Source organism: Lolium perenne, chromosome 3 (assembly GCF_019359855.2).
Source record: "Lolium perenne isolate Kyuss_39 chromosome 3, Kyuss_2.0, whole genome shotgun sequence".
Taxonomy (NCBI): domain Eukaryota; kingdom Viridiplantae; phylum Streptophyta; class Magnoliopsida; order Poales; family Poaceae; genus Lolium; species Lolium perenne.
The window spans coordinates 288,065,360-288,093,331 of record NC_067246.2 but is presented as its reverse complement, the minus strand read 5'-3'; the positions used below and the strand labels follow the sequence as shown (position 1 = coordinate 288,093,331).

General features: G+C 41.1%; 2 long non-coding RNA genes across 2 annotated transcripts; both read right to left on the bottom strand.

The window, feature by feature from the left end:
• Positions 1 to 15,051: 15,051 nt before the first annotated feature.
• LOC127323171 (uncharacterized) lies at positions 15,052 to 17,553 on the bottom strand. The gene is made up of 3 exons (XR_007865432.2): positions 16,265 to 17,553; positions 15,991 to 16,168; positions 15,052 to 15,182 (listed from the first exon to the last, which is right to left on the bottom strand). It is a non-coding gene; the product is annotated as an uncharacterized lncRNA (long non-coding RNA).
• A 5,193-nt stretch (positions 17,554 to 22,746) lies between these two features.
• Positions 22,747 to 25,896, bottom strand: LOC139829819 (uncharacterized). The gene is made up of 3 exons (XR_007865430.2): positions 24,331 to 25,896; positions 24,057 to 24,234; positions 22,747 to 23,246 (listed from the first exon to the last, which is right to left on the bottom strand). It is a non-coding gene; the product is annotated as an uncharacterized lncRNA (long non-coding RNA).
• Positions 25,897 to 27,972: the final 2,076 nt, after the last annotated feature.

The window sequence follows — 27,972 nt, the reverse complement described above, 5'->3', positions numbered from 1 at the left end:
TAAATGCTTCCCTTTTCATTTTCATGTTTTAAACTTGTTTAAATCTTGGTAAAACCTAGGATCTGACAAAGATTCAAATGGGCATCAAAAATAAAAAAAATCAGAAAAATGAAAAACCAAAGCACATAGTCTTCTTATGTCATATAGTAAGCATTAAAGTTGATAAACAAGGTCTAGACGTATTCAAACCAGACAAATCATGTATCTACCCCTAACCCTAAACTCTGTCTTATGAAGTCAAGCATGAAGAGAAGTTGTTTTGGGTTTCAAACATGGAAATTTCAAAAACCCTCTCAAAGAGCTTCATTTTGGAGTGACTAAGAAGGATCCATAGGAAACTATGTACTAATACAGTATAATGATCACCCGAGTTATTAGAGCAACAAGTCTGTCACTTACGTGTGGTTCCCATGCGTGAGGTCCCACACTTCAGTGAGCACAAGTCACGTAGTCTTCTTATGTCATATAGTAAGCATTCAATTAAGTTGATAAACAAGGTCTAGACATATCAAACCAGAAAAATCATGTATCTACCCCTATATATCCCTAAACCCTGACTTATGAAGTCAAGCATGAAGAGAAGAAGTGGTTTTTGGTTTCAAACATGGAAATTTCAAAAATCCTCCCAAGATCGAGCTTCATTTTGGAGTGACTAGTTAAGACGCATACATGCTTACTTTTTCATATTCATGTTTTAAACTTGTTCAAATCTTGGTCAACAAACCTAGCTACGATTTGACGAAGATTCAAATGGGTATAAAAAATTAAAACCAAGGTCTGCTCATGTCATATAGTAAGCATTCAATTAAATTGATAAACAAGGTCTAGACATATTCAAACTAGTAGGAAAATCATGTATCTACCCCCTAACCCTAAACTATGTCTTATGAAGTCAAGCATGCATGAAGAAAAGTGGTTTTTGGTTTTCAAGCATGGAAATTTCAAAAACCCTCCCAAGAGCTACATATTGGAGTGACTAAGAAGGATAGATGCTTAATTTTTCATATTCATGTTTTAAACTTGATTAAATCATGGTCAAACCTAGAATTTGACCAAGATTCAAATGGGCATAAAAATTCAAAAAAAAAATGAAAAACCAATGCACATAGTCATCTTATGTCATCTAGTAAGCATTCAATTAAGTTGATAAACAAGGTCTAGACATATTCAAACCAGAAAATTCATGTATCAAGCTACCCCTAACCCCAAACTCTGTCTTATGAAGTCAAGCATGAAGAGAAGTACGTGGTTTTTTGGTTTCAAACATGGAAATTTCAAAACCCCTCTCAAGAGCTTCATTTTGGAGTGACTACGAAGGATACATGCTTAATTTTTCATATTCATGTTTTAAACTTGTTTAAATCATGGTCAAACCTAGGATTTGGCCAAGATTCAAATGGGCAAAATTTTAAAAAAATGAAAAATCAAGGCACATAGTCTTCTTATGTCATATAGTAAGCATCATTCAATTAAGTTGATAAACAAGGTCTAGACATATTCAAACGAGAGAAATCATGTATCTACCCCCTAACACTAAACTCTGTCTCATGAAGTCAAGCGCATGCATGAAGATATGTGGTTTTTGGTTTCAAACATGGAAATTTCAAAAACCCTCCCAAGAGCTTCATTTCGAAGAGATTAATTAATTAAGAAGCATACATGCATGCTTACTTTTTCATATTCATGTTCTAAACTTATATTCAAATCTTGGTGAAACCTAGGATTTGACCAAGATTCAAATGGGTATAAAAATTAAAAAAAAAACAAAAAAGGTCTTCTTATGTTATATAGTAGGCATTCAATTAAGTTGATAAACAAGGTCTAGACATATTCAAACAAGAAAAATCAAGCATGTATCTACCCCTAACCCTAAACTCTGTTTCATGAAGTCAAGCATGAAGATATGTGGTTTTTGGTTTCGAACATGGAAATTCAAAAACCCTCCCAAGAGCTTCATTTTGAAGTGACTAAGAAGCATACATGCTTACTTTTTCATATTCATGTTTTTAACTTATTCAAATCTTGGTGGAACCAAGGATTTGACCAAGATTCAAATGGGTATAAAAGTTCAAAAAAAACAAGGTCTTCTTATATGTTATATAGTAAGCATTCAATTAATTTGATAAACAAGGTCTACACATATTCAAACCAGGAAAATCATGTATCTACCCCCTAACCCTAAACTCTGTCTTATGAAGAAGTCAAGCATGCATGAAGAGAAGTGGTTTTTGGTTTCAAGCATGGAAATTTCAAAAACCCTCCCAAGAGCTACATATTGGAGTGACTAAGAAGGATAGATGCTTAATTTTTCATATTCATGTTTTAAACTTGTTTAAATCATGGTCAAACCTAGGATTTAACCAAGATTCAAATTGGCAAAATTTTAAAAAATGAAAAATCAAGGCACATAGTCTTCTTATTTTTGGTTTCAAACATGGAAATTTCAAAAACCCTCCCAAAGAGCTTCATTTTGGAGTGACTAAGAAGGATCCATAGGAAACTATGTACTAATACAGTATAATGATCACCCGAGTTATTAGAGCAACAAGTCTGTCACTTACGTGTGGTTCCCATGCGTGAGGTCCCACACTTCAGTGAGCACAAGTCACGTACGCTAGGTAGGCAAACTCCCGGCCATCTTCTTTGTCAAGAGAGAGGCATCAACACTCTCTCTCTCTCTCTCTCTCTCTCTCTCTCCAATTATCCACCTCCGTTGGCTGCCGGTTTTGGCAGGTCGTTTCTAGCTCAGCTCGTAGGCCATGGTGTGCAGGCTCTGTAGCCATGGCGATTTGGTCGCGCCAAGTGGTTCGTCCCCGGCTCCGACGAGGATCAATCCGGACGGTGCCTATTAAGGACCCGATCGCATTTCTTGCTTTCAGCATGGGGTCTACCATGTAAATCTTAGGGATTTAGACGTAATTTCCTATTTATTTTGTGTCCTGCTGTAAACTCCGCTCTGATGCATATTGGAAATCTGGGTCCTTCAGGATCGTTCGGTTGTCCCTCTAAAAAAAACATCTCTCTCATTCTCGGCCTTTCTCGCTCGCTCGCACCCCCCTGCGCACTGACAACCCTGCACAACAGTCAACATCACCAGAAAAAGGACAGACACCATAAATAAGTGGGGCCCCGTGACTGCTCTCCCTTCGTCTCCTCCCGTGTGATCCCTCTTCCTCCGACTCCCGACCTTGCGGAAAAGAAAAATGAAATGAAAGAGTTTCACTGGACGGGCAAACACATGTGCTGCCTAGTAATAATAATAATAACGTAAAAAAATCGACCTACGAATCTATTATTAAATAAGCTAAACTAGGGTTTTGCCCAGTACTACGGATCAATTTCTGAAAATCCAACTACGAGGTTCGATTTTGGCCTGCTAATATAAAATTATATAATCCGAACTAGTATTCCTCTAAAAAATCATTTGGTATGCATCGTTTGGTACTTTTCATAGCTAGAGTGCTTACTCCCTCCGTTAGCAAATAGTCTTCGTATGTCATATAGTAAGCATTCAAGTTGAAAAACAAGCTCTAGACATATTCAAACCAGAAAAATCATGTATCTACCCCCTATATATCCCTAAACCCTGACTTATGAAGTCAAGCATGAAGAGAAGTGGTTTTTGGTTTCAATCATGGAAATTTCAAAAACCCTCCCAAGAGCTTCATTTTGGAGTGACTAATTAAGAAGCATACATGCTTACCTTTTCATATTAATGTTTTAAACTTGTTCAAATCTTGGTCAACACACCAATTTGACGAAGAATCAAATGTGTATAAAAAAATTAAAACCAAGGTATGCTCATGTCATATAGTGAGCATTCAATTAAATTGATAAACAAGGTCTAGACATATTCAAACTAGCAGGAAAATCATGTATCTACCCCCTAACCCAAACTCTATCTTATGAAGTCAAGCATGCATGAAGAGAAGTGGTTTTTGGTTTTCAAGCATGGAAATTTCAAAAACCCTTATGTCATCAAGTAAGCATTCATCAATTAAGTTGATAAATAATGTCTAGACATATTCAAACCAGAAAGTTTATGTATCAAGCTACCCCTAACCCCAAACTTTGTCTTATGAAGTCTAGCATGAAGAGAAGTACGTGGTTTTTTGGTTTCAAACATGGAAATTTCAAAAACCCTCTCAAGATCGAGCTTCATTTTGGAGTGACTACGAAGGATACTTGCTTAATTTTTCATATTCATGTTTTAAACTTGATTAAATCATGGTCAAACCTAGGATTTGACCAAGATTCAAATGGGCATAAAAATTCAAAAAAAAACAATAAAATGAAAAACCAATGCACATAGTCATCTTATGTCATCTAGTAAGCATTCAATTAAGTTGATAAACAAGGTCTAGACATATTCAAACCAGAAAATTCATGTATCAAGCTACCCCTATCCCCAAACTCTGTCTTATGAAGTCAAGCATGAAGAGAAGTTCGTGGTTTTTTTTTGGTTTCAAACATGGAAATTTCAAAAACCCTCTCAAGAGCTTCATTTTGAAGCGATTAATTAAGAAGCATACATGCATGCTTACTTTTTCATATTCATGTTTTAAACTTATTGAAATCTTGGTGAAACCTAGGATTTGACCAAGATTCAAATGGGTATAAAAATTAAAAAAAACAAAAAAGGTCTTCTTATGTTATATAGTAGGCATTCAATTAAGTTGATAAACAAGGTCTAGACATATTCAAACCAGAAAAATCATGCATGTATCTACCCCTAACCCTAAACTCTGTTTCATGAAGTCAAGCATGAAGATATGTGGTTTTTGGTTTCGAACATGGAAATTCAAAAACCCTCCCAAGAGCTTCATTTTGAAGTGACTAAGAAGCATACATGCTTACTTTTTCATATTCATGTTTTTAACTTATTCAAATCTTGGTGGAACCAAGGATTTGACCAAGATTCAAATGGGTATAAAAATTCAAAAAAAAACAAGGTCTTCTTATGTTATATAGTAAGCATTCAATTATTTTGATAAACAAGGTCTACACATATTCAAACCAGGAAATTATGTATCTACCCCCTAACCCTAAACTCTGTCTTATGAAGTCAAGCATGCATGAAGAGAAGTGGTTTTTGGTTTCAAGCATGGAAATTTCAAAAACCCTCCCAAGAGCTTCATTTTGGAGTGACTAATTAAGAAGCATACGTACGTGCTTACTTTTTCATATTCATGTTTTAAACTTGTTCAAATCTTGGTCAAACCTATGATTTGACCAAGATTCAAATGGGTATAAAAAATGAAAACCAAGGTCTTCTTATGTCATATAGTAAGCATTCAATTAAGTTGATAAATAAGGTCTAGACATATTCAAACCAGAAAAATCATGTATCAAGCTACCCCTAACCCCTAATTAACTCTGTCTTATGAAGTCAAGCATGAAGATAAGTATGTGGTTTTTTGGTTTCAAACATGGAAATTTCAAAAACCCTCTCAAGATCGAGCTTCATTTTGGAGTGACTACGAAGGATACATGCTTACTTTTTCGTATTCATGTTTTAAACTTGTTTAAATCATGGTCAAACCTAGGATTTGACAAAGATTCAAATGGGCATAATTTAAAAAAAACAAAAAATGAAAAACCAAGGCACATAGTCTTCTTATGTTATATTGTAAGCATTCAATTAAGTTGATAAACAAGGTCTAGACATATTCAAACCAGAGAAATCATGTATCTACCCCTAACCTAAACTCTGTCTCATGAAGTCAAGCATGATGATATGTGGTTTTTTGGTTTCAAACATGGAAATTTCAAAAACCCTCCCAAGAGCTTCATTTTGAAGTGATTAATTATGAAGCATACATGCATGCTTACTTTTTCATATTCATGTTTTAAACTTATTCAAATCTTGGTGAAACCTAGGATTTGACCAAGATTCAAATCCGTATAAAAATTAAAAAACAAAATAAAAAACAAGGTCTTCTTATGTTATATAGTAAGCATTCAATTAAGTTGATAAATAAGGTCTAGACATATTCAAACCAGAAAAATCATGTATCTACCCCTAACCCTAAACTTTGTCTTATGAAGTCAAGCATGAAGAGAAGTGGTTTTTGGTTTCAAGCATGGAAATTTCAAAAACCTCCCCAAACTTCATTTTAGAGCGACTAAGAAGGATACAAGCTTCCCTTTTCATTTTCATGTTTTAAACTTGTTTAAATTATCTTGGTCCGCCCATGCTATAGTCTGGATCTGCCCATGCTATAGTTTGAGGCCATTTGGATGACGTCGAAAAAATTCTTTGATTAGAAATGGGGTTGTTCGAACCCCGTAGTTGGATTTTTTTGAACCTTGATCTGTAGTACTGGGCAAAACCCTAGTTTAACCTATTTAATTATAGATTCGTAGGTCGATTTTTCTACGTTCCTTTTTATTAGTATTACTCTACTATGCAGCACATATGTGTTTGCCCGTCGAGTGAAACTCGGAGGAAGAGGGATCACTCGGAAGGAGAGAAGAAGGAGGGAGAGCATTATGGTGTCTCCCCTTTTTCGGGTGATGATGTTGACTTTTGTGCAGGGTTTGTCAGTGAGCAGGAGGTGCGAGCGAGCGAGCGAGGCCGAGAATGAGAGAGATTTGTTTTTTTTGTGAGAGGGACAACCGAAGGATCCAGAAGGACCCACATACTTCCAATACGCATCCTGATGCGTCTTCTCTTGACAAAGAAGATGGCTGGGAGTTTGCGTACCTACTGCACGTGACTTGTGCTCACTGAAGTGTGGGACCTCACGCATGGGCACCACACGTAAGTGACAGACCTGTTGGTGTAAAAACTCGGTTGATTATTATAGTGCATTAGAACAAAGTTTCCTATGGATTCAAGGGTAGGAAATCCAAGTTAACTCATTTACATGACATTATTTTTTCCATGAAGCAAAGTTAACACATCTATCAATTGGTACATTTTGGAGTGACTAAGAAGGATCCATGCTTACTTTTTCGTTTTCACGTGTTAAACTTGTTTAAATCTTGGTCAAACCTAGGATTTGACAGAGATTCAAATGGGCGGAAAATTCAAAAAAAAAACAGAAAAATGAAAAACCAAAGCACATACGTAGTTTTCTTATGTCATATAGTAAGCATTCAAGTTGATAAACAAGGTCTAGACATATTCAAAACATACAAATCATGTATGTACCCCTAACCCTAAACTATGTCTTATGAAGTCAAGCATGAAGAGAAGTGGTTTTGGGTTTCAAACATGGAAATTTCAAAAACCTCCCAAAAACTTCATTTAGAGTGACTAAGAAGGATAAATGCTTCCCTTTTCATTTTCATGTTTTAAACTTGTTTAAATCTTGGTAAAACCTAGGATCTGACCAAGATTCAAATGGGCATCAAAAATAAAAAAAATCAGAAAAATAAAAAACCAAAGCACATAGTCTTCTTATGTCATATAGTAAGCATTAAAGTTGATAAACAAGGTCTAGACGTATTCAAACCAGACAAATCATGTATCTACCCCTAACCCTAAACTCTGTCTTATGAAGTCAAGCATGAAGAGAAGTTGTTTTGGGTTTCAAACATGGAAATTTCAAAAACCCTTTCAAAGAGCTTCATTTTGGAGTGACTAAGAAGGATACATAGGAAACTATGTACTAATACAGTATAATGATCACCCGAGTTATTAGAGCAACAAGTCTGTCACTTACGTGTGGTTCCCATGAGTGAGGTCCCACACTTCAGTGAGCACAAGTCACGTAGTCTTCATATGTCATATAGTAAGCATTCAATTAAGTTGATAAACAAGGTCTAGACATATCAAACCAGAAAAATCATGTATCTACCCCCTATATATCCCTAAACCCTGACTTATGAAGTCAAGCATGAAGAGAAGAAGTGGTTTTTGGTTTCAAACATGGAAATTTCAAAAATCCTCCCAAGAGCTTCATTTTGGAGTGACTAGTTAAGACGCATACATGCTTACTTTTTCATATTCATGTTTTAAACTTGTTCAAATCTTGGTCAACAAAACCTAGCTACGATTTGACGAAGATTCAAATGGGTATAAAAAATTAAAACCAAGGTCTGCTCATGTCATATAGTAAGCATTCAATTAAATTGATAAACAAGGTCTAGACATATTCAAACTAGTAGGAAAATCATGTATCTACCCCCTAACCCTAAACTATGTCTTATGAAGTCAAGCATGCATGAAGAAAAGTGGTTTTTGGTTTTCAAGCATGGAAATTTCAAAAACCCTCCCAAGAGCTACATATTGGAGTGACTAAGAAGGATAGATGCTTAATTTTTCATATTCATGTTTTAAACTTGATTAAATCATGGTCAAACCTAGAATTTGACCAAGATTCAACTGGGCATAAAAATTCAAAAAAAAATGAAAAAACCAATGCACATAGTCATCTTATGTCATCTAGTAAGCATTCAATTAAGTTGATAAACAAGGTCTAGACATATTCAAACCAGAAAATTCATGTATCAAGCTACCCCTAACCCCAAACTCTGTCTTATGAAGTCAAGCATGAAGAGAAGTACGTGGTTTTTTGGTTTCAAACATGGAAATTTCAAAACCCCTCTCAAGAGCTTAATTTTGGAGTGACTACGAAGGATACATGCTTAATTTTTCATATTCATGTTTTAAACTTGTTTAAATTATGGTCAAACCTAGGATTTGGCCAAGATTCAAATGGGCAAAATTTTAAAAAAATGAAAAATCAAGGCACATAGTCTTCTTATGTCATATAGTAAGCATCATTCAATTAAGTTGATAAACAAGGTCTAGACATATTCAAACAAGAGAAATCATGTATCTACCCCCTAACACTAAACTCTGTCTCATGAAGTCAAGCGCATGCATGAAGATATGTGGTTTTTGGTTTCAAACATGGAAATTTCAAAAACCCTCCCAAGAGCTTCATTTCGAAGAGATTAATTAAGAAGCATACATGCATGCTTACTTTTTCATATTCATGTTTTAAACTTATATTCAAATCTTGGTGAAACCTAGGATTTGACCAAGATTCAAATGGGTATAAAAATTAAAAAAAAGGTCTTCTTATGTTATATAGTAGGCATTCAATTAAGTTGATAAACAAGGTCTAGACATATTCAAACAAGAAAAATCAAGCATGTATCTACCCCTAACCCTAAACTCTGTTTCATGAAGTCAAGCATGAAGATATGTGGTTTTTGGTTTCGAACATGGAAATTCAAAAACCCTCCCAAGAGCTTCATTTTGAAGTGACTAAGAAGCATACATGCTTACTTTTTCATATTCATGTTTTTAACTTATTCAAATCTTGGTGGAACCAAGGATTTGACCAAGATTCAAATGGGTATAAAAGTTCAAAAAAAACAAGGTCTTCTTATATGTTATATAGTAAGCATTCAATTAATTTGATAAACAAGGTCTACACATATTCAAACCAGGAAAATCATGTATCTACCCCCTAACCCTAAACTCTGTCTTATGAAGAAGTCAAGCATGCATGAAGAGAAGTGGTTTTTGGTTTCAAGCATGGAAATTTCAAAAACCCTCCCAAGAGCTACATATTGGAGTGACTAAGAAGGATAGATGCTTAATTTTTCATATTCATGTTTTAAACTTGTTTAAATCATGGTCAAACCTAGGATTTAACCAAGATTCAAATGGGCAAAATTTTAAAAAATGAAAAATCAAGGCACATAGTCTTCTTATTTTTGGTTTCAAACATGGAAATTTCAAAAACCCTCCCAAAGAGCTTCATTTTGGAGTGACTAAGAAGGATCCATAGGAAACTATGTACTAATACAGTATAATGATCACCCGAGTTATTAGAGCAACAAGTCTGTCACTTACGTGTGGTTCCCATGCGTGAGGTCCCACACTTCAGTGAGCACAAGTCACGTACGCTAGGTAGGCAAACTCCCGGCCATCTTCTTTGTCAAGAGAGAGGCATCAACACACTCTCTCTCTCTCTCTCTCTCTCTCTCTCTCCAATTATCCACCTCCGTTGGCTGCCGGTTTTGGCAGGTCGTTTCTAGCTCAGCTCGTAGGCCATGGTGTGCAGGCTCTGTAGCCATGGCGATTTGGTCGCGCCAAGTGGTTCGTCCCCGGCTCCGACGAGGATCAATCCGGACGGTGCCTATTAAGGACCCGATCGCATTTCTTGCTTTCAGCATGGGGTCTACCATGTAAATCTTAGGGATTTAGACGTAATTTCCTGTTTATTTTGTGTCCTGCTGTAAACTCCGCTCTGATGCATATTGGAAATCTGGGTCCTTCAGGATCGTTCGGTTGTCCCTCTAAAAAAAACATCTCTCTCATTCTCGGCCTTTCTCGCTCGCTCGCACCCCCCTGCGCACTGACAACCACACTGTGATCAACATCACCGAAAAAGGACAGACACCATAAATAAGTGGGGCCCCGTGACTGCTCTCCCTTCGTCTCCTCCCGCGTGATCCCTCTTCCTCCGACTCCCGACCTTGCGGAAAAGAAAAATGAAATGAAAGAGTTTCACTGGACGGGCAAACACATGTGCTGCCTAGTAATAATAATAATAACGTAAAAAAATCGACCTACGAATCTATTATTAAATAAGCTAAACTAGGGTTTTGCCCAGTACTACGGATCAATTTCTGAAAATCCAACTACGGGGTTCGATTTTGGCCTGCTAATATAAAATTATATAATCCAAACTAGTATTCCTCTAAAAAATCATTTTGGTATGCATCGTTTGGTACTTTTCATAGCTAGAGTGCTTACTCCCTCCGTTAGCAAATAGTCTTCGTATGTCATATAGTAAGCATTCAAGTTGAAAAACAAGCTCTAGACATATTCAAACCAGAAAACTCATGTATCTACCCCCTATATATCCCTAAACCCTGACTTATGAAGTCAAGCATGAAGAGAAGTGGTTTTTGGTTTCAATCATGGAAATTTCAAAAACCCTCCCAAGAGCTTCATTTTGGAGTGACTAATTAAGAAGCATACATGCTTACCTTTTCATATTAATGTTTTAAACTTGTTCAAATCTTGGTCAACAAACCTAGGATTTGACGAAGAATCAAATGTGTATAAAAAAATTAAAACCAAGGTCTGCTCATGTCATATAGTGAGCATTCAATTAATTGATAAACAAGGTCTAGACATATTCAAACTAGCAGGAAAATCATGTATCTACCCCCTAACCCAAACTCTATCTTATGAAGTCAAGCATGCATGAAGAGAAGTGGTTTTTGGTTTTCAAGCATGGAAATTTCAAAAACTCTTATGTCATCAAGTAAGCATTCATCAATTAAGTTGATAAATAATGTCTAGACATATTCAAACCAGAAAGTTTATGTATCAAGCTACCCCTAACCCCAAACTTTGTCTTATGAAGTCTAGCATGAAGAGAAGTACGTGGTTTTTTGGTTTCAAACATGGAAATTTCAAAAACCCTCTCAAGATCGAGCTTCATTTTGGAGTGACTACGAAGGATACATGCTTAATTTTTCATATTCATGTTTTAAACTTGTTTAAATCATGGTCAAACCTAGGATTTGACCAAGATTCAAATGGGCATAAAAATTCAAAAAAAAACAATAAAATGAAAAACCAATGCACATAGTCATCTTATGTCATCTAGTAAGCATTCAATTAAGTTGATAAACAAGGTCTAGACATATTCAAACCAGAAAATTCATGTATCAAGCTACCCCTATCCCCAAACTCTGTCTTATGAAGTCAAGCATGAAGAGAAGTACGTGGTTTTTTTTGGTTTCAAACATGGAAATTTCAAAAACCCTCTCAAGAGCTTCATTTTGAAGCGATTAATTAAGAAGCATACATGCATGCTTACTTTTTCATATTCATGTTTTAAACTTATTGAAATCTTGGTGAAACCTAGGATTTGACCAAGATTCAAATGGGTATAAAAATTAAAAAAAACAAAAAAGGTCTTCCTATGTTATATAGTAGGCATTCAATTAAGTTGATAAACAAGGTCTAGACATATTCAAACCGGGAAAATCATGCATGTATCTACCCCTAACCCTAAACTCTGTTTCATGAAGTCAAGCATGAAGATATGTGGTTTTTGGTTTCGAACATGGAAATTCAAAAACCCTCCCAAGAGCTTCATTTTGAAGTGACTAAGAAGCATACATGCTTACTTTTTCATATTCATGTTTTTAACTTATTCAAATCTTGGTGGAACCAAGGATTTGACCAAGATTCAAATGGGTATAAAAATTTAAAAAAAAAACAAGGTCTTCTTATGTTATATAGTAAGCATTCAATTATTTTGATAAACAAGGTCTACACATATTCAAACCAGGAAATTATGTATCTACCCCCTAACCCTAAACTCTGTCTTATGAAGTCAAGCATGCATGAAGAGAAGTGGTTTTTGGTTTCAAGCATGGAAATTTCAAAAACCCTCCCAAGAGCTTCATTTTGGAGTGACTAATTAAGAAGCATACGTACGTGCTTACTTTTTCATATTCATGTTTTAAACTTGTTCAAATCTTGGTCAAACCTATGATTTGACCAAGATTCAAATGGGTATAAAAAATGAAAACCAAGGTCTTCTTATGTCATATAGTAAGCATTCAATTAAGTTGATAAATAAGGTCTAGACATATTCAAACCAGAAAAATCATGTATCAAGCTACCCCTAACCCCTAATTAACTCTGTCTTATTAAGTCAAGCATGAAGATAAGTATGTGGTTTTTTGGTTTCAAACATGGAAATTTCAAAAACCCTCTCAAGATCGAGCTTCATTTTGGAGTGACTACGAAGGATACATGCTTACTTTTTCATATTCATGTTTTAAACTTGTTTAAATCATGGTCAAACCTAGGATTTGACAAAGATTCAAATGGGCATAATTTAAAAAAAACAAAAAATGAAAAACCAAGGCACATAGTCTTCTTATGTTATATTGTAAGCATTCAATTAAGTTGATAAACAAGGTCTAGACATATTCAAACCAGAGAAATCATGTATCTACCCCCTAACCTAAACTCTGTCTCATGAAGTCAAGCATGATGATATGTGGTTTTTTGGTTTCAAACATGGAAATTTCAAAAACCCTCCCAAGAGCTTCATTTTGAAGTGATTAATTATGAAGCATACATGCATGCTTACTTTTTCATATTCATGTTTTAAACTTATTCAAATCTTGGTGAAACCTAGGATTTGACCAAGATTCAAATCCGTATAGAAATTAAAAAACAAAATAAAAAACAAGGTCTTCTTATGTTATATAGTAAGCATTCAATTAAGTTGATAAATAAGGTCTAGACATATTCAAACCAGAAAAATCATGTATCTACCCCTAACCCTAAACTTTGTCTTATGAAGTCAAGCATGAAGAGAAGTGGTTTTTGGTTTCAAGCATGGAAATTTCAAAAACCTCCCCAAACTTCATTTTAGAGTGACTAAGAAGGATACAAGCTTCCCTTTTCATTTTCATGTTTTAAACTTGTTTAAATTATCTTGGTCCGCCTGTGGGGACCCGGACTAGCTGTCTGAAACACCAGTTATGCATACACATTCACGATCCCATGATCAGTGTATCGTGAAAGCATAACCGAACTGGTATCAAATACATCATCCAATACAGTACCGAATAAAAAGATTACAACAGGTCACATGACCAATACTTACATAAGAGCCGCGATGGCAGGAGATCAACAATCACACAGCGGAAAAACTTCAGATGAAAGCGTTCGCATGGCCCAAGTCATGCCATAACCCTACAGGCAACTGACTGGGAAGACGTTCCTAGCTCGCATAGACGTCGTCAACTCCTTCTTCATCTGTCGGATTCCACCAAGTCTGGCCAAGTAAATAGCCAGGGACAAAGCCATGAGTACATTATGAATTGTACTCGCAAACCACCTTAGAGAGAAGTAAAGGATATGCAATTTGGCAGTAGCAAGGAACAGGCACTATACTAGGGCGACAAGGAGCGAGAGGTGGTTCCTCTCGAGAGTAAGACATTTCCATAACTTTGTTGAAAAACTTTTTGGTAAACCATTTTATTTGCAGACTAATAGGTAAGGGTGACCCAATTTAATTTCAGCCATCTCATATGGCCATTTACTTTCCAACTTTCCACCGTACCTCGCAGGTACTTTTTCACCAGTCCCACTGGCATAAACTTCCCGAAATAATCACTTTCGAAAACACTTTGGAGAAAACAAAACTTTCCTCTAATGCCACGTACCGCCATTCCCATGTCCATAACCGCGGACACGGCTATTCGAATAGATTTACACTCTGCAGAGGTTGTACACTTTCCCCACAAGATCCGATTACTCATCGTGTGGGCATCATCCCCGCATAACAACATATGCCACGATAAGTACCCGATCGTAGTTTTTCGCCTGCTCGCCTTAGCCTAAGACATGCCGCCTAGAGTTGTACCTCCCAACACCAGAGTCCGAGGGGTCGTTTACCCAGGAGTAGCAAATTCCCCGACCCGCTCGACCCTCCGGAATGCCGCGACCAACTGCGGGGCATTATTCAATGGGAGCTCATAGGTTGTACCCCTGCCATCTGAAAAGAAGGAAAGGCGTCCCCAGTACGTCGGGAAGGCCCGGTCGATAGGTGTCCATGCTCGGACTACCCCTTACATTTGCAGGACCCAAACTAAGGCGAGACAAACTACTACACTACGCCCCGTCCCACTAAAGGGTAATGTGGTTGTACTGGCTAGGTCCGGTTTCGTACTATGGTCACCAAGGTTTTTCAAAAACAACTTTTCATCTCCATTTGCCTCCAGCAATATCTTTCATAAACCTTTTTGTGTTTCACAAAAACCACACTTGGGCAGGGCAACCCCATTCCAAGGTTTTCCAGAAAAACCTTTTTGCTTGAAAACAATTTTCACAAATATTTTTCCAGGGCTCCCAACCTATAGTCCAATTTCTCTTTGAAAAGAGGCGACAAGGGTGATAAGGTGGTAAGCACCATATCACTAATAGAGGTGTGGTCATTAGGTACCAACGAGGGCTGCACCCTAAGGGTGGATTAATAAAACTCCGGGTGGCACTAACCACCGAAATGAAAATAAAAAGACATGCACCTTATAAAACCTGCAATAATGCAAGAGTAAGATATATAGGATCAGAGATGCATCAAGAGGTGGCTTGCCTTGGTTGGCTAGGTGTCCCTGGTCTTCATCAAATTCCTCAAATTCTTATCCTCCTTCGAGTCCATCAACATTCGAATCTATCGCCGCGAAAAAAAAGCACACATAAACAACCAGAAACCAATACCACCACATCACACCAAGAAATAAAACATGGCACTAGTTCAAAAGAGTTGGTTTTGGTTCAACAATATCATTGCAAGTCGTTTCACAACATTGAAAATTTTAAAACAAAAGTTTTAGATTTTTGAACAACAACTAAGCATGAATTCTAATTAACTAGCAGATCAACTTACATGATCAAACAACAAGCAAACATAGATTCCACATAAAGGTATTTTTTAATACAAAGATAATAAACTTGTTTTTACAGGAAAAAAATTATAATAATTTTTTATAACAAACTTTGAAATTAAAGTACACAAAGGTCATAAATAAATTATCATTTAATCCAGAAAAATCCCGTGCGTAAAGGACTGTGCATTTGATATGTGTTTTAATTTGCGATCTGTTGCAATTGGAAGCTCTAGATTCGCATTAATATTTGGGGAGATATTGACTATACAAGTTCTTTGATTGTTCCAAAGTATTAAAAGAATTTCCTGAAAAGAAAAAAAAAACTAAACGGACTGGGACTTGGCCGGCCTATGTGCTATATCCCGTGGGAAGTGGAGAAACTATTAAACTTTGAATCCAGCCCTACTTGTTAGCGTCACAACAAGTGCTAAATAGTAAGCTGCACTTGGATCTTGATCTAACGGCTACGAGAAGACTACTACTAAAAATAAAAGTTGGCCGCTTTAATAGTCGTGCAACAGTCTACGCACATGCATCGACTTGTGATTCTGCCTGCTGGCTGAAAGCGATCATGGTGAGTCGGGAGCTCACCAGGTACTGCTGGAGCTCGACGAGGACTGCCAGATGATGGCGAGGCGGACTAGGGTGGCCCAGCGAAGCATCTTGGACGTGCTGGAGACGTCGACGCGGACGGGAGCATGCGCGGTGCCGGGACAGACCGGCACGGACGACAGAACTTCGACAGCGGCGACCATCGATCTGATGCGACCTAGGTAAGGAGAAATGGGGCCGGTTAAGTCCGCTGGAGAGAGAGTAATATGGAGCACGGAGCGAGGAGGAGAAACAAGGGAGAGGCGAGCACAACCTCGAGGCGACGACACGGACGCGCGGGATGCTGCAGATTCGAATGGCCTGGGCTGGACCGGCCAGCCAAGGCCCGCGCACGCGAGGAGGGCGTGCATGCACACGTATCCGGCCGTCCTCGACGCGTTGTCCCGCGACGACGCTATACGGAGGTGCGGCAGCGACGGAGAAGGATCGACGGCTCACCGAGGGAGGTTCTGCGGCGGTTCAGGGAGGACGCGGAGGAGGAGCGGCGGGTCGGGCAGCGCAGGGGCGCGACGCGGCATGCCGACGAGCGCCCAGACGTCGACGCGGCTAGAGACGAGAGGTCGACGGCGCCGCGGACGTACTTGACGACGCCGGACACTCCACGAGCTCTCTGGAAAAACATGGGGTCCGGGTTAGAGCTGCACGAGGAAGCGGAAACACAAAGACGGGGGAAGAGACGGAGGGTGCAGCAGCCGCGCGCGTGTGCCGAGCGACGGCGGCGGCGTGGGGCTCGAGGAGTCCCGCAGGGAGGTTCTGAACATGCTTGTGGAGCTGCATGCCGGCGAGATGTTCTCTGGCCGGCACGGACGGAACTCCGTCGACGGCGACATGCACGGAGGATACGAGCTCGGCGGTGACGAAGGCGAGGCTGGGGATGGTGCGGCGGGAGAGCAGAGGCTCGCTTCATTCAGCTCGGCCATGCAGGGGCGGCTTCCCGGACGTCGACGCAGACGAGACAGCTCCGCGGTGAGGACCGGCACGATGAGGAAGTAGCGGCGCCGCCGCGAAGCAGGGAGCGGAGGGAGGTGGAGGCTCACCGCTGAGGGACCTGAGCAACGAAGTTCAGGCGGAGGGGCTCCTGGCGCGCTATCCTGGCGCCAGAGACGCACAGGCCGAGCTCCAGTCTCTCGCGTGGACGGGGACACGTTCCTCGACCGCACGGGAAGATGCCCGACGCCGGTGACCTCGCAGTGGTTCCTGGCAACGAAAAGGGGGCGGTTCAACTAGAGGGATATATCAGCGTCGAAGGGAACAAAGAGAAAGGGCGGAGGAGTGGTGGCAGCCGCGGCCACGACGTGCGCGGCGACATGCAGGACACCGCTCGGTCTGCTCCGCCGGCGAAGAAAGAAGGGAGCAGGGCTCCTCCTTCCGCTGCTCTGAGAGATGAAGAGAGGTGAGAGGAGAGGGAGTGAGGCCCGGGGACGGTGGAGAAGGTCTTAGGTTCGGTTTTAATAGGATGAGGACATGGTGCACCGCGACGGGGCGTGCACCGCGTCCATGGCGAGGGTGGCGACGTCCACGGCCATCCATTGGGCAAAAAGGGCGGTGGCTCTGGATAGAGGGAAGGAGCCAAGGCACGGTGGCGTGCCAGGAGAGGCAGGGCAGTGAGCTTGGTCGTCTCCTTGCTCAGGAAGGGATATACTAGTGCACGCACACCAGGTGTTCGACGCTGTGCCTGCGTCTCAGAGCAGCTCGAACGCGGCCAGAAGGAACAAGACAAAGAGGAGAGCATGCTAGGGACGCCTCAAGGTCAGCTAGAGGAGGCTAGTGGCGCGCTGGCTCGGGAAGAAACGCTCTAGAAAAATTTTGGTGCATGCGCTCGGCCTCCTTCTCCCTATTCCTCCAAATACTAAAAACCAGAAGGTGTACTGTAGCTCGTGAGTTTGGTTGACCAGAGAGAGAAGGTTAGGATGCTGGGTGGTGTAGGCTCGTGGTAACTCATTGGAGAAGCAAGATATGAGAGAGATGGTGACTTGGCATTCACACTAATTAACACACGTACAATGCATGGCCAAAGGACGGTCACTCTCCTTGTGCAAACGTAGGTGATTAAGAACAAGACCAGATGGCGTTTAAGATCAGCAAGGAGGTGATGTTGGTGATGGTGTGCCATTTTGGGGTAAGTGGATTATGATAAGACAGGGTTTAAATAGATAGTGAGGGAATTGACAAACTATATCAAGGATCATTATGATGGCATGCTTCATCATATCACGAGGCCAAAGTGGTGGTGTATAGATGGTCTTATTTCATTTTCGAAATTAAAGGTATGGGTTTTTATTCATCGAATGTGAATTGGTCGAAGTTTGGGTGAATTTCATTCAAAATAGCCTTTGAAATTTTTAATGGAGACAAGCTGATATTTGAAATAAAAAAATAGGTCTACTTGCATAACAATACATAGTAGATTTTTTTTTCTCTAAGCTTTTTGATATAGAAAAAAAAGTCCTATATACCACTGGCATGCATTTTGTAAATAGGGAAACAAATTTCTAGAAATAATTTTTTGAATGGAAAATGATATGATAAAACATATCAGTAACATTTCCCACTTTTTAAAGAGAACAATATTTCGAAAGTAGTTTGATAAAAACTAGAATTATTTTGGAAGTCAAAAGAAGAGGAAATGGGGGTTTAGGGCTTTATGAAGAGGGAGGGAACCTTCAGATTTTTTTTTAAAAAAAAAAATTGGGAGTTGAGGCCAAGAATTCCTTAACAGAAGAGTTTAATGATCTTTGGAAGATAGAGATGAAAATCGAGATTGTAAATTTGTTGGACAATGATTATCTAACAAGATCGGGACTAGATGAAGCGGGGACGTTAAGTGATAGATCAATGAGACATATTAGTGGCAAGAAAATTGCCAAGGATATTTGATCACAATCAAAAAGTCCTCTAATTATTTTTGGTGTCATGACCCTTATTTGATTTTTAAAAAAAATAGGTAAAAAGTTTAATTGAAAACTTTGAGAGGAGAGAGGGTTTTTAGAAGAGTAGGATGATCCATAGTAGATTTAGAATAAAATATGGATCACTCCATTTTACTTTTGGAAATCAAAACTGCATATAAAAGCTTTTATAAAATTTTAAAGTCTCACAAAGTAAGAGTATGCCATTTGGAAAATACTTTGTGTCAACAATAATTTTAGAAACCCCTATTGTAAAACTAGGATCTAAGTGACCATAGCCAATTTTAAATAAAATATTTTTGTCAAGACTTTTTGAATTAAGACTTTGAGTGAAAAGACAAAACAGGATAGGTTTTGTGTTGTGTCAAAAAGTTCAAATACTTTTGCAGAGAGTAGATTGAAGTAATACAAGAGGGGCCATAGCATGAGTGTTTTTCTTGAGACCAGAGGATGTGAGTTGAGTTACTTCAGTTTGCACTATCAATCATCACTCAACAAACAAAGCCAGACAAACATTGCAATCAAAACATGTCAACGCTATATAAAAAAAAGTTTTTGTTCCCCCTGGTTTTTGCACTCTAGACAACTAAACAAGGTTGCAAAAGTTGGGGTGTTACAGACCTTCCACCCTTAAAATAATCTCGTCCCGAGATTACTAAGCGTAGTACTAGAGAAGTTGTTAGAAGTTAAATTAAGTTAGAATTCAACTTTCGGTAGACGTGCAGTTGTCGCAAGGTCGCACCTCCAGCTTCTGAGAGGAACGGTAGATTTCTGCCGAGGGAAAGCTTCGTGAAGAGGTTGACTTCTCTATGCTGGTGTTAAATCAGTAGCTTCATAACCATATTCGAGGGGTCCAAGTCTCTTGGAGGGTTAGAGTAGCGAAATGGTGCTTTCGAAAGGTTGGAAGTTTTAGGGTTAGCTTAAATTTTAGTGGAAGACGAAGTCTTCCACCCTTAAAATTGTTCATCGGGTGTTCGGAAAACTCAGAGTTGCAGCCATGGGGTCCTGTCGGTGCTTTTGAAGAAGTCATCGATCTCCCGTCTTGAGTTGAAGAATCTTCAGGGGGCGATGTGCAATCTGCAGCTTCAAGAGGCACACGCGGTGTTGTACTGCTCTGTAAGGTGCTCGTTAAGTTAGTAAATCGGCGGAAATCCTGGTTAGTCTCCAAAGAAAACAGCAATAGGAGTTGTTGAAAACAGCCTTCAACCCACGGGTTGGCGCCGACTCCTATCAGTTAAGGATTGAGCAGGTAAAGTACCCCTAGTCTTGAAGCTTGAATTCTCTTCGTAGGCTTCAATTGATGATAACCAGATGGACCTTGTAGAATAACTTGGCTTCGACGCCACCGCTCACTTAGCTCGTTAGAGGGCGGTTTTTAAGAAGATACCTCGAGGTTAGCGCGATTATGCTATACGCTTTGACAAAATTAGTAGGGCTTCATCTTCTCGTGGAGTTGCAGTCGATCTTGAAGGTACTGGCTTCTGCTTCCTTGGCGTCGCAGGGTGTCTTCGGTTGAATGGTGCACTAAGTTGGGGACTCCAGGAAAACAGGATTCGATCTAGTTGTTACCTAAGTTAGAGTTAGGGTTCTCCGTTAGCTTTTCATAGTAACAGTTAGAATTTCTACCCGAATACTGCCCGAATGCGAGGAAAACATCTTAGGGAGTGTTTCCTAGACAGGGTTACCACACAGAAAGGGTTTTTCAGGCCGAAAGGCCAAAACAAGTATACACACAACAATCAATCACAAGCACTCAAACAGCAAATTCACAACACCACAAGCAATCATGAAAACCACACGAGGTATTTCAAGTACCTAAGGATACCTAGCTAGTACGCAGGGGTAGCTCAACCGAAGCAATTGAGTTTGTCCTATCCATCCTATAGGCTTGGGTTGGTCACAGACATTGATGTCTTCATCTTGCTGACATTGAATTCAACATTGATTCTTGTAGCAGTTGGTGGTGAAGTAGACTTGTTGTTGAGGTGTCGATGTTGAGTCGGGGACGAAAGCTGCATAGGATCTTCTGGTCTCAATATCCCAGGGACGTGAGGTCTTCGGAGCGGTAGCAGTCGAGGTATTCCTAAAGTTGACTACTTCTTGAGGCTGGCCCAAAAATTCCTAGTCAAGAACCGAGGACTTGATCCTTGACGACTGCAAAAGTGCGAGTCCATGGAGGGCCAAGGTCAGCTCCTTGACAGACTTTGGTGACAACCAAATATAGAAACTTATTATCACCATACGTGTTCTGCAAAGTCGGCGTCAATCTTCAATAGCTGCAGTTGGAGATACTTGAGACTTCCTGAATGGTTGATCTATCTTCGAATTTGAATCTTCAAGTCTGAGTGGGGGCATCGTCCAATATGTTGATTTGGAAGAGGATGAGATAGTAGAATCTGAATTTTTTGAAATCTTTCGAATCAGAGATCGAGGTAAGAATGATAAGTTTTTGAAAGGATAAGAAGATAGAAGCTAAGCTTCTAGTTACTTAGGAACATAAGTTTCGTAAATATAGTTTTACCAAAGTAGTATTGTCCTATCTAACGTCGATGCTAACTAAGGTCTCCTACAGTCAGGATGGCTCTGATACCAGCTCTGTGGGGACCCGGACTAGCTGTCCGAAACACCAGTTATGCATACACATTCACGATCCCATGATCAGTGTATCGTGAAAGCATAACCGAACTGGTATCAAATACATCATCCAATACAGTACCGAATAAAAAGATTACAACAGGTCACATGACCAATACTTACATAAGAGCCGCGATGGCAGGAGATCAACAATCACACAGCGGAAAAACTTCAGATGAAAGCGTTCGCATGGCCCAAGTCATGCCATAACTCTACAGGCAACTGACTGGGAAGACGTTCCTAGCTCGCATAGACGTCGTCAACTCCTTCTTCATCTGTCGGATTCCACCAAGTCTGGTCAAGTAAATAGCCAGGGACAAAGCCATGAGTACATTATGAATTGTACTCGCAAACCACCTTAGAGAGAAGTAAAGGATATGCAATTTGGCAGTAGCAAGGAACAGGCACTATACTAGGGCGACAAGGAGCGAGAGGTGGTTCCTCTCGAGAGTAAGACATTTCCATAACTTTGTTGAAAAACTTTTTGGTAAACCATTTTATTTGCAGACTAATAGGTAAGGGTGACCCAATTTAATTTCAGCCATCTCATATGGCCATTTACTTTCCAACTTTCCACCGTACCTCGCAGGTACTTTTTCACCAGTCCCACTGGCATAAACTTCCCGAAATAATCACTTTCGAAAACACTTTGGAGAAAACAAAACTTTCCTCTAATGCCACGTACCGCCATTCCCATGTCCATAACCGCGGACACGGCTGTTCGAATAGATTTACACTCTGCAGAGGTTGTACACTTTCCCCACAAGATCCGATTACTCATCGTGTGGGCATCATCCCCGCATAACAACATATGCCACGATAAGTACCCGATCGTAGTTTTTCGCCTGCTCGCCTTAGCCTAAGACATGCCGCCTAGAGTTGTACCTCCCAACACCAGAGTCCGAGGGGTCGTTTACCCAGGAGTAGCAAATTCCCCGACCCGCTCGACCCTCCGGAATGCCGCGACCAACTGCGGGGCATTATTAAATGGGAGCTCATAGGTTGTACCCCGCCATCCGAAAAAGAAGGAAAGGCGTCCCCAGTACGTCGGGAAGGCCCGGTCGATAGGTGTCCATGCTCGGACTACCCCTTACATTTGCAGGACCCAAACTAAGGCGAGACAAACTACTACACTACGCCCCGTCCCACTAAAGGGTAATGTGGTTATACTGGCTAGGTCCGGTTTCGTACTATGGTCACCAAGGTTTTTCAAAAACAACTTTTCATCTCCATTTGCCTCCAGCAATATCTTTCATAAACCTTTTTGTGTTTCACAAAAACCACACTTGGGCAGGGCAACCCCATTCCAAGGTTTTCCAGAAAAACCTTTTTGCTTGAAAACAATTTTCACAAATATTTTTCCAGGGCTCCCAACCTATAGTCCAATTTCTCTTTGAAAAGAGGCGACAAGGGTGATAAGGTGGTAAGCACCATATCACTAATAGAGGTGTGGTCATTAGGTACCAACGAGGGCTGCACCCTAAGGGTGGATTAATAAAACTCCGGGTGGCACTAACCACCGAAATGAAAATAAAAAGACATGCACTTTATAAAACCTGCAATAATGCAAGAGTAAGATATATAGGATCAGAGATGCATCAAGAGGTGGCTTGCCTTGGTTGGCTAGGTGTCCCTGGTCTTCATCAAATTCCTCAAATTCTTATCCTCCTTCGAGTCCATCAACATTCGAATCTATCGCCGCGAAAAAAAAAGCACACATAAACAATCAGAAACCAGTACCACCACATCACACCAAGAAATAAAACATGGCACTAGTTCAAAAGAGTTGGTTTTGGTTCAACAATATCATTGCAAGTCGTTTCACAACATTGAAAATTTTAAAACAAAAGTTTTAGATTTTTGAACAACAACTAAGCATGAATTCTAATTAACTAGCAGATCAACTTACATGATCAAACAACAAGCAAACATAGATTCCACATAAAGGTATTTTTTAATACAAAGATAATAAACTTGTTTTTACAGGAAAAAAAATTATAATAATTTTTTATAACAAACTTTGAAATTAAAGTACACAAAGGTCATAAATAAATTATCATTTAATCCAGAAAAATCCCGTGCGTAAAGGACTGTGCATTTGATATGTGTTTTAATTTGCGATCTGTTGCAATTGGAAGCTCTAGATTCGCATTAATATTTGGGGAGATATTGACTATACAAGTTCTTTGATTGTTCCAAAGTATTAAAAGAATTTCCTGAAAAGAAAAAAAAAACTAAACGGACTGGGACTTGGCCGGCCTATGTGCTATATCCCGTGGGAAGTGGAGAAACTATTAAACTTTGAATCCAGCCCTACTTGTTAGCGTCACAACAAGTGCTAAATAGTAAGCTGCACTTGGATCTTGATCTAACGGCTACGAGAAGACTACTACTAAAAATAAAAGTTGGCCGCTTTAATAGTCGTGCAACAGTCTACGCACATGCATCGACTTGTGATTCTGCCTGCTGGCTGAAAGCGATCATGGTGAGTCGGGAGCTCACCAGGTACTGCTGGAGCTCGACGAGGACTGCCAGATGATGGCGAGGCGGACTAGGGTGGCCCAGCGAAGCATCTTGGACGTGCTGGAGACGTCGACGCGGACGGGAGCATGCGCGGTGCCGGGACAGACCGGCACGGACGACAGAACTTCGACAGCGGCGACCATCGATCTGATGCGACCTAGGTAAGGAGAAATGGGGCCGGTTAAGTCCGCTGGAGAGAGAGTAATATGGAGCACGGAGCGAGGAGGAGAAACAAGGGAGAGGCGAGCACAACCTCGAGGCGACGACACGGACGCGCGGGATGCTGCAGATTCGAATGGCCTGGGCTGGACCGGCCAGCCAAGGCCCGCGCACGCGAGGAGGGCGTGCATGCACACGTATCCGGCCGTCCTCGACGCGTTGTCCCGCGACGACGCTATACGGAGGTGCGGCAGCGACGGAGAAGGATCGACGGCTCACCGAGGGAGGTTCTGCGGCGGTTCAGGGAGGACGCGGAGGAGGAGCGGCGGGTCGGGCAGCGCAGGGGCGCGACGCGGCATGCCGACGAGCGCCCAGACGTCGACGCGGCTAGAGACGAGAGGTCGACGGCGCCGCGGACGTACTTGACGACGCCGGACACTCCACGAGCTCTCTGGAAAAACATGGGGTCCGGGTTAGAGCTGCACGAGGAAGCGGAAACACAAAGACGGGGGAAGAGACGGAGGGTGCAGCAGCCGCGCGCGTGTGCCGAGCGACGGCGGCGGCGTGGGGCTCGAGGAGTCCCGCAGGGAGGTTCTGAACATGCTTGTGGAGCTGCATGCCGGCGAGATGTTCTCTGGCCGGCACGGACGGAACTCCGTCGACGGCGACATGCACGGAGGATACGAGCTCGGCGGTGACGAAGGCGAGGCTGGGGATGGTGCGGCGGGAGAGCAGAGGCTCGCTTCATTCAGCTCGGCCATGCAGGGGCGGCTTCCCGGACGTCGACGCAGACGAGACAGCTCCGCGGTGAGGACCGGCACGATGAGGAAGTAGCGGCGCCGCCGCGAAGCAGGGAGCGGAGGGAGGTGGAGGCTCACCGCTGAGGGACCTGAGCAACGAAGTTCAGGCGGAGGGGCTCCTGGCGCGCTATCCTGGCGCCAGAGACGCACAGGCCGAGCTCCAGTCTCTCGCGTGGACGGGGACACGTTCCTCGACCGCACGGGAAGATGCCCGACGCCGGTGACCTCGCAGTGGTTCCTGGCAACGAAAAGGGGGCGGTTCAACTAGAGGGATATATCAGCGTCGAAGGGAACAAAGAGAAAGGGCGGAGGAGTGGTGGCAGCCGCGGCCACGACGTGCGCGGCGACATGCAGGACACCGCTCGGTCTGCTCCGCCGGCGAAGAAAGAAGGGAGCAGGGCTCCTCCTTCCGCTGCTCTGAGAGATGAAGAGAGGTGAGAGGAGAGGGAGTGAGGCCCGGGGACGGTGGAGAAGGTCTTAGGTTCGGTTTTAATAGGATGAGGACATGGTGCACCGCGACGGGGCGTGCACCGCGTCCATGGCGAGGGTGGCGACGTCCACGGCCATCCATTGGGCAAAAAGGGCGGTGGCTCTGGATAGAGGGAAGGTGCCAAGGCACGGTGGCGTGCCAGGAGAGGCAGGGCAGTGAGCTTGGTCGTCTCCTTGCTCAGGAAGGGATATACTAGTGCACGCACGCCAGGTGTTCGACGCTGTGCCTGCGTCTCAGAGCAGCTCGAACGCGGCCAGAAGGAACAAGACAAAGAGGAGAGCATGCTAGGGACGCCTCAAGGTCAGCTAGAGGAGGCTAGTGGCGCGCTGGATCGGGAAGAAACGCTCTAGAAAAATTTTGGTGCATGCGCTCGGCCTCCTTCTCCCTATTCCTCCAAATACTAAAAACCAGAAGGTGTACTGTAGCTCGTGAGTTTGGTCGACCAGAGAGAGAAGGTTAGGATGCTGGGTGGTGTAGGCTCGTGGTAACTCATTGGAGAAGCAAGATATGAGAGAGATGGTGACTTGGCATTCACACTAATTAACACACGTACAATGCATGGCCAAAGGACGGTCACTCTCCTTGTGCAAACGTAGGTGATTAAGAACAAGACCAGATGGCGTTTAAGATCAGCAAGGAGGTGATGTTGGTGATGGTGTGCCATTTTGGGGTAAGTGGATTATGATAAGACAGGGTTTAAATAGATAGTGAGGGAATTGACAAACTATATCAAGGATCATTATGATGGCATGCTTCATCATATCACGAGGCCAAAGTGGTGGTGTATAGATGGTCTTATTTCATTTTCGAAATTAAAGGTATGGGTTTTTATTCATCGAATGTGAATTGGTCGAAGTTTGGGTGAATTTCATTCAAAATAGCCTTTGAAATTTTTAATGGAGACAAGCTGATATTTGAAATAAAAAAATAGGTCTACTTGCATAACAATACATAGTAGATTTTTTTTTCTCTAAGCTTTTTGATATAGAAAAAAAAGTCCTATATACCACTGGCATGCATTTTGTAAATAGGGAAACAAATTTCTAGAAATAATTTTTTGAATGGAAAATGATATGATAAAACATATCAGTAACATTTCCCACTTTTTAAAGAGAACAATATTTCGAAAGTAGTTTGATAAAAACTAGAATTATTTTGGAAGTCAAAAGAAGAGGAAATGGGGGTTTAGGGCTTTATGAAGAGGGAGGGAACCTTCAGATTTTTTTTTTTTAAAAAAAAAAATTGGGAGTTGAGGCCAAGAATTCCTTAACAGAAGAGTTTAATGATCTTTGGAAGATAGAGATGAAAATCGAGATTGTACATTTGTTGGACAATGATTATCTAACAAGATCGGGACTAGATGAAGCGGGGACGTTAAGTGATAGATCAATGAGACATATTAGTGGCAAGAAAATTGCCAAGGATATTTGATCACAATCAAAAAGTCCTCTAATTATTTTTGGTGTCATGACCCTTATTTGATTTTAAAAAAAAATAGGTAAAAAGTTTAATTGAAAACTTTGAGAGGAGAGAGGGTTTTTAGAAGAGTAGGATGATCCATAGTAGATTTAGAATAAAATATGGATCACTCCATTTTACTTTTGGAAATCAAAACTGCATATAAAAGCTTTTATAAAATTTTAAAGTCTCACAAAGTAAGAGTATGCCATTTGGAAAATACTTTGTGTCAACAATAATTTTAGAAACCCCTATTGTAAAACTAGGATCTAAGTGACCATAGCCAATTTTAAATAAAATATTTTTGTCAATACTTTTTGAATTAAGACTTTGAGTGAAAAGACAAAACAGGATAGGTTTTGTGTTGTGTCAAAAAGTTCAAATACTTTTGCAGAGAGTAGATTGAAGTAATACAAGAGGGGCCATAGCATGAGTGTTTTTCTTGAGACCAGAGGATGTGAGTTGAGTTACTTCAGTTTGCACTATCAATCATCACTCAACAAACAAAGCCAGACAAACATTGCAATCAAAACATGTCAACGCTATATAAAAAAAGTTTTTGTTCCCCCTGGTTTTTGCACTCTAGACAACTAAACAAGGTTGCAAAAGTTGGGGTGTTACACCACCCATGCTATAGTCTGGATCCGCCCATGCTATAGTTTGAGGCCATTTGGATGACGTCGAAAAAATTCTTTGATTAGAAATGGGGTTGTTCGAACCCCGTAGTTGGATTTTTTTGAACCTTGATCTGTAGTACTGGGCAAAACCCTAGTTTAACCTATTTAATTATAGATTCGTAGGTCGATTTTTCTACGTTCCTTTTTATTAGTATTACTCTACTATGCAGCACATATGTGTTTGCCCGTCGAGTGAAACTCAGAGGAAGAGGGATCACTCGGAAGGAGAGAAGAAGGAGGGAGAGCATTATGGTGTCTCCCCTTTTTCGGGTGGTGATGTTGACTTTTGTTTAGGGTTTGTCAGTGAGCAG